The 12,406-nt window shown below is 31.6% G+C and overlaps 1 protein-coding gene across 2 annotated transcripts in view; it reads left to right on the forward strand.

Annotated features, from left to right (window-relative positions):
- LOC140435234 (uncharacterized) overlaps positions 1-12,406 on the forward strand; it is a 39,588-nt gene that overhangs the window by 13,906 nt on the left and 13,276 nt on the right. The window contains exon 1 of one of the 2 annotated variants that reach the window (XM_072524034.1): positions 6,622-6,760. The exons of the other annotated variant lie outside the window; for it this stretch is intronic. The gene's annotated coding sequence lies outside the window, so the exon portion shown is untranslated. Of the gene's footprint in view, positions 1-6,621; positions 6,761-12,406 lie in introns of those variants that run through there. 2 annotated transcript variants of the gene reach the window in all.

The following is a 12,406-nucleotide window of genomic DNA, read 5'->3' on the forward strand; positions in this document are numbered from 1 at the left end:
CGCTTTCGTTTTAAGGAATGATCTGTAACTGTGCCTAATTTAATAATTGTATATATCGTCTTATACCCGATTTTTTTAATACATGAATTCTCTGAATTCTCGAAACAATTGCATTATCAGTGTTAATTAGTGTTTATAAGTTTTAAAATTAGTGAATATAACCTTAATACCATATTAATATATCTGCAATTTTTCATGTTTCCAGGTAAGGTATAAAATCAATGAAATTTGGAAAAAAATAATACAATTCTTGAAACCGTTTTTGAGAACTTGGATTCTTAAAAGTTGTCTGATTTCTTAAAAGTCGATCATTATATCTATAAAAGTATTACCGCTAAATTCACCAACAGGGCAACGTCGAACGTTCAAATTCTCTCCAGACTACAATGTTGCCAATATTCGAAAATTGCAAAATTACTTAGAATATAAGTAATATATACAAAGTTCACGGTTGCTTTAATTCATTAGTGAAGAGTCCATGGAAATATTAGTACCTAGTTAATTAATATATATAATTATATATATATATATATATATATATATATATATATATATATATTTTTTGAGAATATGTTCATATTATTTTTTAAGAATGTCGTTCGTTGACTAGCAATTGAATAATAACGAATAGAGAATAGAGAATATTTTTTAAATATAACCTTAGGAATTTTAGGAAATATGTCTGACAACCTTGATTTGAAAGGCGGTCTCTTTGATACCAGAATGATGCATGTTTATGTTGGAAAATTATTAGTGGATGTACTATACCTTCTGTCAGAAGGTAAAAAAGACATCTACTTCCGTGAATGTGTTTTATCGTAATAGAGTTGTGGCACATTATGGGGTGTATTCTGTAACATTTCTGTAAAATTTAAGAGACCTTTAAAATTTAACTTTTAACGGTCATCTTAAAGTTTTAGGTAACATTGGCATTCTATAAAGGAATATTCAGGGCCGCCGCTAAGGTATTGGCCGCCCGTATGCAACTTAATATTTGCCGCCCCCTTCCAAAACTTTAGACATACAAACTATTATTTAAAGAAATATGCAGAAGATGCATAATATAACAATAATAATTTGTAAATAGATAAATACTTACTTGAACAGTTAGAGTAATCTCCATGATTCAACGTCCATATATTATCCTAATGTATATCCTAATATCCTAATTTAAACGTCCATTTAATTAAAATAAACCGTGAATAGAAAGATAAACACATAAAAAAACTAAAAACGCACTTTTCGGGCTTTCGTCTCGGAAAACTTTTTGACAATATCTTTATGTTCTATACATAACATTGCTAAAGCAGAAAGTCTATCTTGCTTCATTGAGGATCGCAAATAGTTTTTAATAATCTTAAGTTCTGAAAACGACCGCTCACCCGTACCTACAGTAACAGGTACAGTTAGGAATATACGTACTATTATAGTTAAGTTGGGAAATGTTGATACAAGATTATTTTCGTAAATATATTCAAGAATATCACTAGGACTTTTTTTTCCGCCGAAAAAATGGTTGAATAGCTTTAATTTCTTTATATAAATCGGTTGCAATAATCTCAGTCTCTGAGCTGTTTATGTCTGTAAGGGCTTGATTCACTTTCTCACAATTGGTTTTAAGTTCATCAGCGTTTTTAACTTTGGTTATGCCATATATTACACTAAAAATGTCTGTGTGCTGTTGAAGTAATTGGAACCGTTCTTCAATTGCTGTTATGGCAGCATCCAAAATCTTAAAATAAAAATTTATTTGAAATGACAATCTGGGGAAATCTTCTTCTATGTTAGCTTTTGTAGATATCTCTCTGGATTCAGTTACAAAATTTTGAAAATGTTCATTAGAACTTTTGGTTATGAAATATTTTTTTAAATTAGTAAGTGCATCAAGTGAAGATTTGATGTCAAATTTTGGACTTTGAAGGATTTTGCTAACCACGTTTATTTTACTTAAAATATCTTGCCACACTACAACAGAACACATGAATTTGAATTTCCAAAATTTTATTTTTAAGGGATTTTGCTAAAGTCCTAGTATTCATATCCCTTGTGTTATCATTTTACAATTCTTCTAAAGCATCATATATTTTACTAATCTGCGTTTTTAATGGTGTGATTGCATCGATCCGACTCTCCGATCGCGTGTCCGACAATGCTTTTAATGTCAACTTTGGAAGGTGCTTTAATAAAATGTTCCATCATATATTGGAAGAAGAAAAAAATACATATAGTTCCTGTACAGTATTAAAAAATTCCACTGACTCAAAACTTATTTTTACTGCATCATTCACCACCAGATTTAAACTATGCGCAGAACAGGGAATAAAAAATGCTCGAGGATATTTGTCTAAGATGTTCTTCTGCAATACAATGTGTTTACACTAGCAGCTACCAGGCTGACTCGATGGACACACATTCGATACTGAGAACAGCACAAGATAGAGACCAATTTGCTGTAGTTATAGCCACCCTTCCGTAATGAAGAAGGAACCTTAAGAAGAAGTGTAAACAGCATTTTATTTAAATTAATTAATTCAACAAAAAACATAATATAATTTAAGAATAGTTATTTCTATAATTAGGCATATTAGGCTACAAGTAAGTGAAATATTTTTTTTGCTCGGTATTGAAATTTTTATCATGAATTGTTAGTAACAGCCGGTAATGAGTGGTAAATAAAAGTTCAGAGATTAAAAATACCATAAGAATATGATAAGTAAATATTATATAATTTTATAAAATGTATTCTTTTCGCCTATACGATTTAGCAAATAGCTCTTTGATTGCATCAACATCTAGAGAAATTTCAAGATGCACATTGATGAGTGCTAAACCAGTTCACCTTTCCTTCGAAGTTCTATTTCTAAGCCAAGTCTTTAGACGCTTAAGCGTAGAATGCTCTGTTGTTGCTGCACTGACTGGAAGTGTAATTAATATTTGCAGAAATATTCTGCTATTTGGATACATATGAATATCGCAGTTTTCTTCTTCTTCTTCAAGTGCCGTCTCCATCAATGGAGGTTAGCGGTTATGGTGGCAAACGTTTGTCTATCTTCAGCTGTTCTTAAGAGTTCCGAGTTTTCTAATACTTCTAAAATACAATCAGGAAGTTTTCCATTATTTTGCACGACTCTTTTATACTTTTGAATTCACAGTGAAAACTCTTGTTCTACTGTGGAATATGCAGTAAGTAGTTAGTTCAATAAGATAATGGAAGGTGTCAACAATTTTTTTTAATGCAACTTTATCTTCTTATTGTGTTATCAGTTTAAGGTAAAACATCTCGAAGATTAAATAGATTCATAACTTTCGGTGTTGTCGTTCTTCTAAATCATTTCTCCAGAGTCAGTGTTCTAAGATCGGCAGAGAACTACTTGGGACAAGTTGGAGTTCTATATTTTTTCAATGGCACAAAGTAAGCAATTCCTGTAGAGAGAACTTAATAGAATAATTTTGTAGCAACTTTAACATCGTTAAACATACCTGCCAGTCTATGGAAGCAAGGAAGTTGTTAAGCGCAATGTAATCGCCATTCCGAAAATCATGAAACAACTCCTTATAAACCAACTTATTTCTATTTGTTGCTAGGACATCGAGGTTTAAGCAACATTCATAACCCATGTGATCGATGCTATGATCTACAAGGGGATCACTTACTTTTAAGATATTAAGTTCCCTAACTTTAGAAAAAACTAAATACAAAAATGCATTACATTTATTGGGAATATACTTATGTTGATACAATTTTAAAAAACCAAAGGCTTGAGCTATATTCTCAGCTGGATCAAACTCATCATTCTCCCATGATGCATTGGGAAGATTGCAATCACCAAAAACATAGATATCCTGTGCTGAGTATTGCAGAACAACATTTTCCACAGTGTGACAATGCCCGTTGTATACTTCACGAGGTAATTATGTAAATTTTAATTTCACAATCAGTTATGCTATCATTCAAGTTAATCTCCACTAAAATAATTATATTGTACAAGCAGCAGGAAATACTTTTCGGGATCTCGGAATTCTTTCCACGAATGCCTCCATCATTTTGATAAAAAACTGTTAATGGGAAGGATACTAGTTTTTTTGTAGTTTAACTTCACAAACTCTAGGAGCACCACTGCGGTATCTAATGCATAAATTTTCATCGTCAGCAGATTTTCTTTCCTTTAGTTCCTTTTTAGCTGCCTTGTAAGCTTACTAGACTCAAGAGCCAATTTTATCGTATTAGCATTACATATAACTTTGACTGGTCTAGCTTAATTGTAACTGGACACTTTGCCAACGCGAATAACATGTGATATGGTGGATTATCACGCCACACCATAGCTAACGCGATCAGTTATACATTAGAGTCATATTCAGGAATTTTATAAATCATAAGATTTTGAGCTCTATCTATACGTTCTTGTACTTAATAAAAAACTGATTGATTTCTTCTTCCAGGTTGGCAAATCTTCGCACAAACATTGTAACGATATATTTTGCCTACCATAGGGGGCATTAATACCAGGGGTAGAAGATTGGGGGAAGAAACTACTGGGGGTGGAGAAGGGCAAGCAAAATAAACGCTACTTGTGCGAACGGGCACTCAGGGGTTAGTTGGAGAGCTGGGGTCGTGGATAAGTAAAAGACAGGGTGTCGGATTGGGGTAACTACCAGAAAAATGAAATAAAGGGTCATAAATCTCTTGAGACAAACAGAATAAAAATAAACCGGAAACACCTCAAGAAATTTAATATAGGGCGCCACTTGAGGTGCCTAATTATACCTATTACAACCAGCTAGTTGTAACTGGAGATATAATTATTAAACATAAAAACATATCTTTTTCAAATAAAACTCAATAAGGGTTAGTTAAAAAAATAGACAAATGTTAAGAAACAAAATTTAACATTTATTTTTGTGTCACCACAAACAGTTACAAAACATAGAGAACACAAGAATGCTCAAAAAAAAGACAATACAAAAATATAAGAACAATAGCTACAAAATACAAAAATACAAAAAAAACTTACATGTGTCATCTGTTTACAATTTCCAGGAGTTGAAGATACTACAAAAACTTACAAAATTTACATGTAAGCTAACCTTTCTTTTAAAGAAAACAAAACAAATCAAAAATGCTAAAACGGGCTGTCATAAATTAACATTAAATTTAAAAAAAACTGAACAAATAAATTGACAGCTAAAGTCAAACCATAAAATTTACTACTTTATTAAATATTACAAATTCTTTTTTGTATGAAAGCAATTATTACTTTTTTTAAAAAATGTCTGCTTTACTTTAAATTTACACAAAAAAATGTTACCTGGATTTCACTATTTCGCACATAACTCTGAAACTTGTTACATCTCTGGACTGAAACTGCAAGAACGAAACTCTGGAACAAAGGGAAACCATTTGAATAATCTGGAACGAAAATCTGACGTGGATGGAATTGAATCCTGGACACGAACACACGAACAAAAGGGACTGGATCTCACACTGCAAATTGGATCGACCATTTGAGGCCGAAGCCGGCACTGAGCACAAAACTTATGACTCTGCCTCTTAAACAACCGGAACAGGTGGAATTAGACATTTAACTGCTACTAAAATTGATTTCCATAACGTAAGACGAAGATTTCCCTGAAAAGGGAAAAAAAACAGAAAACTACAAATTCAAATTGAATTTGGACATGACGTTGGAGATCAGATCACCGCTCTTCACCGCGGCTCCAACGAAAGTGCTGAAATTATCTTTAAAAATTGCTCGCATAAGTTAGAACAAACAAAGCACTTAGCGTATAAACTAAACACAACGGAAATTAAGACGTAAATTAACTTGAAAACGCAATATCGGGCGGTTTGAACAAAGAAACATCGAAGAATTTGCGCCTGTGACATAAATAAACAATAAAATGAGTTATTATCGACGACGGCGACCTAAAAAACGAACGAAAGATTATATGGGTTTTAAATTGAAGGATACGAACTAAGAAACATTGAAAAAATTCTTCGTTATTATAACGCATATATAAGGGGATTTCAATTAATACATATACGAGGGGAATCCAATAAATTTCAAATGCTACAACATAGGCACACTCTTAAAAGCATCAAGATAGGTAGCGCAAAAGTACATAAGTAGACGTTTCTGCAAAATAATTGGCCGTATCTCGCATGTGGACAAGCCAGAGCATTTTTCTGCAATGTGTATCCTGGGGCAACTGTTGCATGCTATTATTTGCTTTTTATTAGTACCAAGATCTTGAGAACAAGCGCTACAATTATTGGTCATTATAACCTCAAAATTTTATCTTAAAATATTTCAGTAATCCTCGGCTGTTTGCGGTCTATTATTTATGAAATATAAAAAGCAACAACCGAATTAACTATTACGCACAATATTATTTTTAATATGCTTTCAAAACTTAAAAAGTTTTTAGAAAAATAAAGCAGCAAAGTTATTTTGTTTTTGAAAAAAACAAAAATTTTAAATAAAAAAGTAGGTAGTACAATATTTGAGGATACTGAAATTATCTTAAAGCATAATTATATTATCTAATAGCTGACAAAGCACATATGGTTTGTAAACTAAAAGTTTTTTTATTCCTATCAATGTTTAACTAAATATAAGTGTTAACTTCTGATAAAAGGAATATTTATAAACAACATCGGTCTGATCGTTTCAGAAAGTTACTAGATACTCAATGATATTGAATATTCGTATTTTAGAATTTAAAATAGTCGTATGTTTTGCTGTCCATTGTTATAAAGGTTAGTACTATTTCTCTAGACTTATTATTAAATATTTTTTAAATCTCAACGTTACAATAATAACACAAAAAATCTTTGTCTCAATACGGTCATCAAGATTGTGATATACACCTTCTTTGAAAGTATTCCCTCCCCAGAGTATCTTCATTGCCTCAAGCTACACCATTTAATTGATGCCATCAAAAGTTTGTTATTTTGCCCTTATTAGGATATCTATATTTCTGTGGTTAAGTTTAATAATTCCTGTTTAGGTACCATTCTGGGAGGACAGAAGTTCTTAGAAGAATCAAATAATTGGAGCAATTACTATCATTTGTTAGTACATTTCCAACTAGGTTATTTCGAAATACATCACAATACTATTTTATTAGGAACTATATGTATATTTTTTTCTCGTTCTGCCTTTTTTACTTTAATCGTTCTTCCTTCTTTTATTACCGTCTGAGTAAAATGTTTTTGATTTTTCTTTATTATATTCGTACTTGCCAGATTGTTTTCTCTCTATTTTTTTTATTTTTATTATAAAAAGTAAGTTACACATTTTACGTAGTGTAAAAATACATTTATTTTAATTTTAATATAGCATGTGACACAACTGTGAAATTTGTGCGAAATTTCCGCCGATCAGTCAAATAGTTTAAAAGTTATTTAATTTATTTATCCCTGAGGCTAAATATTTAAACTATTGAATTTGCTCTATTAATGATGCTAGACACATTTAGCAAATTTTATAGGATTCTTTAAGACTTAAACTATCTCAGAAGTTAAATGCATATTGCGTTTTTATCGAAATTATTTACAAAATAAACGTTTGAAAAAGGGCTATGTTTTTTACTTATAAACAATTAATAATAATAATAATACTCCAGACTACAAACTAATTCCTAATAATGCAACAACCTCTCTGGAGAAAACAACAAAAGCCATTATCAATAAAACCTCTCTTCCTGTTGACATCAAACAATATCTAATTCCTCGTGAAAAGTCTTCCAGAACACCTCGAATATGTGACCTTCGAAAAATTCACAAACCCGATATTCCCCTACGTCCCATTGTCAGTGCATACAACTGCCCTACACAAGCATTGGTCAAGTATTTGACCAAAACCCTACATCCTTTCGCCGAAAATGCTTGATCCTTCGTCAAAAACTCTTTTCATTTCATCAAACCTCTTAAACAATACCCTATATGACCGTCAGACATTCTAGTAAGTTTCGATATTATCTCACTCTTTACAAACATTCCTATGAATGAAACTCTAAACATTCTGAAAACTAAATGCAGTATCCAACAAGACCACTTATCTCTCATTAAACATAACATTATATGTCCAACACCTATTTCATCTTCCAAAATCAATTCTACAGACAAATAAATGGTGCCCCAATGGGCTCCCCTCTCTATCTATATATACAGCCCTTGCTGTCCAATTTTGGACATAGGTCCCCTCTTCCTTCTTCCACGTCTCTCTATTGTAGGCAGTTTGTATCCACTTCGGGAATGCGTGTTTCTTCAAGTCATCGGACCATCTCATTTATGGCCTTTCTCTTTTTCGTTTGTAACTATATGGTCTTCAGTGGGTGTATAATCATCTTATTCCATCTGTCGTCCTTCTGTTTTATGGTATGTCCAGCGAAATTCTACTTAAGTTTTGCTATCTGCGTTGATACATCGGTTTCATTCATCATATTTTGTAATTCTTTCCTTTTATCTGTTATTAATACAATGTCGTCTGCGTATCTCAAGTGATTTAAGTTTTGGCCATTTATGTTAATACCCCGTTTTTTTCCCATTGTAATTTCCTCATAACGTCCTCCAAAGCTTGATTGAATAGTTTGGGTGATATATTGTCACCCTGTCTGACTCCTCGCCGTATCTTAATAGGCTCCGTTTGTTCAACTATTTTAATGGATGTTGTTGCTTGATCATATAATATATTGGAAATTAAGTCCGTATATCTATAGTCTATTCTCCCAATTTGTAAAGAGTTCTTTTTTAAAAAATTTCCCTTTGTTCTTTGTAAAAAAATGTTCCACTTTATCGAATGCTTTTTCAAAGTCTACAAATACCATATACATTGGGATTTGATATTCGTTGGCATTTTCAATTAATATTTTTATCGTAAGCAGATGGTCGCTTTTACTGAATCCTTTTCTAAAACCGGCTTGCTCTCTTGACTGGTAAATATCTGAATTAGTTGTTAACCTGTTTGTTAGTAGTTTAGTTAACAGTTTGTACATTACATTAAGTAGCGTTATGGGCCTATAGTTTTTTCAGATCTTTTCTATTGCCTTTTTTAAATAGTAATAGTGTTATTGCTTCGTTTCATGTGGTGGGTATTTGATTTGTGTTCAATATTTTATTCATTAGTACATAAAGGACTTCCACTGTAGTTCCCCCCCACCCCCATTTTTTAGCATTTCCACAGTTATTCCATCTTTCCCAGGAGATTTGTTGTTCTTCTTTAAGTGCCTTTTTATTTCATTTTTACTGATTTCTGGTTATAGGTCAGAGTTAAAGTTCTTTATTTTCAGTTGTAACTGATTACGGATTTCTTGGGTTGGTTTTTGTTCTCTTTTATGGAGATTTGTATAATATTCGTGTATTATCTGTAAAATTTCTTTTATATTGTTGGTCTCTACTCCTTATGTGTTCTTTATGCTATTAATTTGTATGTTATCCAGGTTCTGCTTTAAGCACTTCATGTTTCTATTTTTTTTAATTGTTTTCTCTATCTTTTCTTTCTGTCCTCTCCGTTTACACTCCTTCATAGTTTTTCTATAGTTTTGTTTATTTCTTTGTATCCCATTTTATTTCTGTCTCCTTGTTCTAGTAATGTTCTTCTTGTGTTCATAAAAATCTTTGTTTCCTGTGATACGAAGCTTCTTTTTTTTGTTGTTGTGTGCTATTTCTTTACCCACTTTCGTTAGAGTTTTAGTAAATATCATGTTTATTTCATCGATATGTTTGTGTTCTATATCTTCCTTGGTCGGTAATATTTCCTTTATTCTCTCTTCGTACGTCTGTTTTTCTTGTTTTAGGTTTTCCATGTCTAATTTCTGATTATTTTTCCTTCTATCTCCAGTAATTGCCAATGAGGCTGGGATAGGCCGAAGTGATTCATAATACTTTATTGATACCAATTCGAGCACGGGAAGTTTAACGAATTTGTCCTCCTATATTCTCAACATGATCAGGCAATGATCCGACTCACAGTCTGCTCTTCTCCTTACGATTACATTTTGTACTCAAAGTTTATAATTACATCTGTGATTGCAGAATAACATAATTTATTATAGATTTTAATTCTGTGGCGTATTGGTGTCAGGTATACTTGATAATATATCTAGTTATTGATTTATCTCATCTGCAACTTCTTCATTTTTATATTGATTCTGGTCTTTCCAGTTATCCTTCTAGGATATTTCATTTTCTTAGCTGTTATTTTTGTTTTGTGTTTTTTTTTCTAATGTCTTTAAAACTGTAATATTAATATTTATTTTTTCTTCCCAAATAGAATTATATTTAAAACATCGTACATGTGAACCCCAGGAGCAAAGAGGTGAAAGTACAACAAACATATTTTCGAGATAATATAAGTTAAAGTTCAAAAAATATGATAAGGTCATGTTTTATGTAATTAAATTGTATATAGTATCGGATGCTGATTTAACAATAAATTCCACTTATCTTTATTTTCCAGATTAAAACTAAGTAGGGTCAAGTGGGGTAAATGTAAACGATTTTTGCACTTTTCAACGAAAAATTTACATATTTTCTGTTTAACAGAGAAAATTATATATCTTTGGTAATACCTACTTAGCTTCAGTTGTTTTATCCATTTTCTCGAAATTTTGTGTTCATATTGGTTATTATGAGGGCTTCAGGGGCTGTTTACAATTACCCGAACCAAAAATTCCAACTACAAAAATATAGGGGTAAATGGAATCACGCAATTCGTTGTCCTATTAATTTTATATTGAATTTTTACTGGGAAATTGTAAACGACAATGCAAGTGAACATTTTAAACACATGTAATGTACTTTACAATGATCTTCACAATTACCCCTATATACAGTTAGTGCACACAAATGCCAATAAAAATAAGCTGAATCAAAGTTTTTATTTTGCAAAAACACTGACAGTGCCCGGAAAAATGTGAATTGTTTTTCTACCTTTCGTTGAAATTGTGGGCTCAGGTAGCAAGGCCTCGATCATTTCAAATTCAATTGACGGAATATCGGTTTCCTTTTCGACGAATTCAGTTCAAATTTATCGTTGCGCCTAAATCCAACGACTGCAATGTCACCATTTTCTTCATGTACGTCCCGTACAAGGCAGACATATTTATAAAATGTGTTTTTTCTGGTTCCTGCAAGGAATTTCGCTAACACGTATGTTTGGCTTAATTAGGTGCGATTCTGGCAGTTTATATTCAACATCCGGAAGATTTTCTGCTGCATCGTCTAAGGCCCATTCCATTTGAATTAGCTCTTCAACCGCATCGTCATCATAGGGAACTTCATTTCCTTTTTCGCTTGAACTGCACTTCTTATGTTTTCTTTTTAGTTTCTCTTTGGGAGCCTTTTTCATACAAGGCCTAGTAGTCCAAGATCCCAGAGCGATCAGACATAACTTATTTTCACACAGATGAAACCTTAGAGTCTCAGTAGCGTCTCGCGTGCTTTGATTACCTGCGTATTTATGAAACTTGCTGAGTGACACCTGGCAGTTACCAGGTGAGAAAGGTAACTAAAAATAAGAGATATTTAACTTAAATTTACATAACTGATTTTTATACATATTTTGTAGAATATTATTTTGAAAATAATGTAATAAGTGTCAGACACTTGTCATGGGCCAGAACTTTTGTCAGACGCTTTAAAGCTCCACTAAAATTAAATGAACTTTACTTACTTTTACATGTCTGATTTTTAAATATGTTATTAATGGAACTATAATAAAGTTATATTTAATCAGTCAGACAAATTAAAATGACCAAACATCCCTCAAACACAAAAATTAGTTAACCAGAAGTATGAGCGCGAGAGTGATGTGCGCATGAGCCTCAGAGTAAAAAATTTAAATACATTAAGAATACTTACTGTTTTCGATCCGATTAAATATTTTTGCATCTCTATTTTAATATGATGAACTCTAGCATTAAGATAAATATTAAAATCAATTAATGTATTGAATATATTTGGGATAATTAATTAAATCGGAGCAATTTGGTTTCATAAGAAATTATATTTACTTTTTATTGTTCTGAAGCTATTTTCTTGTGGCATTTTAATAACGTCAATAAACGTACTTTAACCTTTAATTGTGGCTTATTCCCATTTAAATAGTAATTATATTTACTTTATTGTAAAAGGATACTAGTTAGGATAATTAAAAAAAATAATTTTTGTAAAAAATCTTCAACTGGGATTGATTGAAACAAACATTTTTCATGTTTTAATTATCATATTCATTGTCGCAATTATTACAATTTTCATCATTCAACCAATCATGATGCTGTTCATCTGAGTCATTATCTTCATCATTATCAGTTATGTTGTTGCTGGATGGTTCTTCTGCAAAAAATAGTTCAAAGAATTAAAAAGCAGAAAATCACAAACATAATAAATTCTAAACCTGAA

Source organism: Diabrotica undecimpunctata, chromosome 2 (genome assembly GCF_040954645.1).
Source record: "Diabrotica undecimpunctata isolate CICGRU chromosome 2, icDiaUnde3, whole genome shotgun sequence".
NCBI classification, from domain to species: domain Eukaryota; kingdom Metazoa; phylum Arthropoda; class Insecta; order Coleoptera; family Chrysomelidae; genus Diabrotica; species Diabrotica undecimpunctata.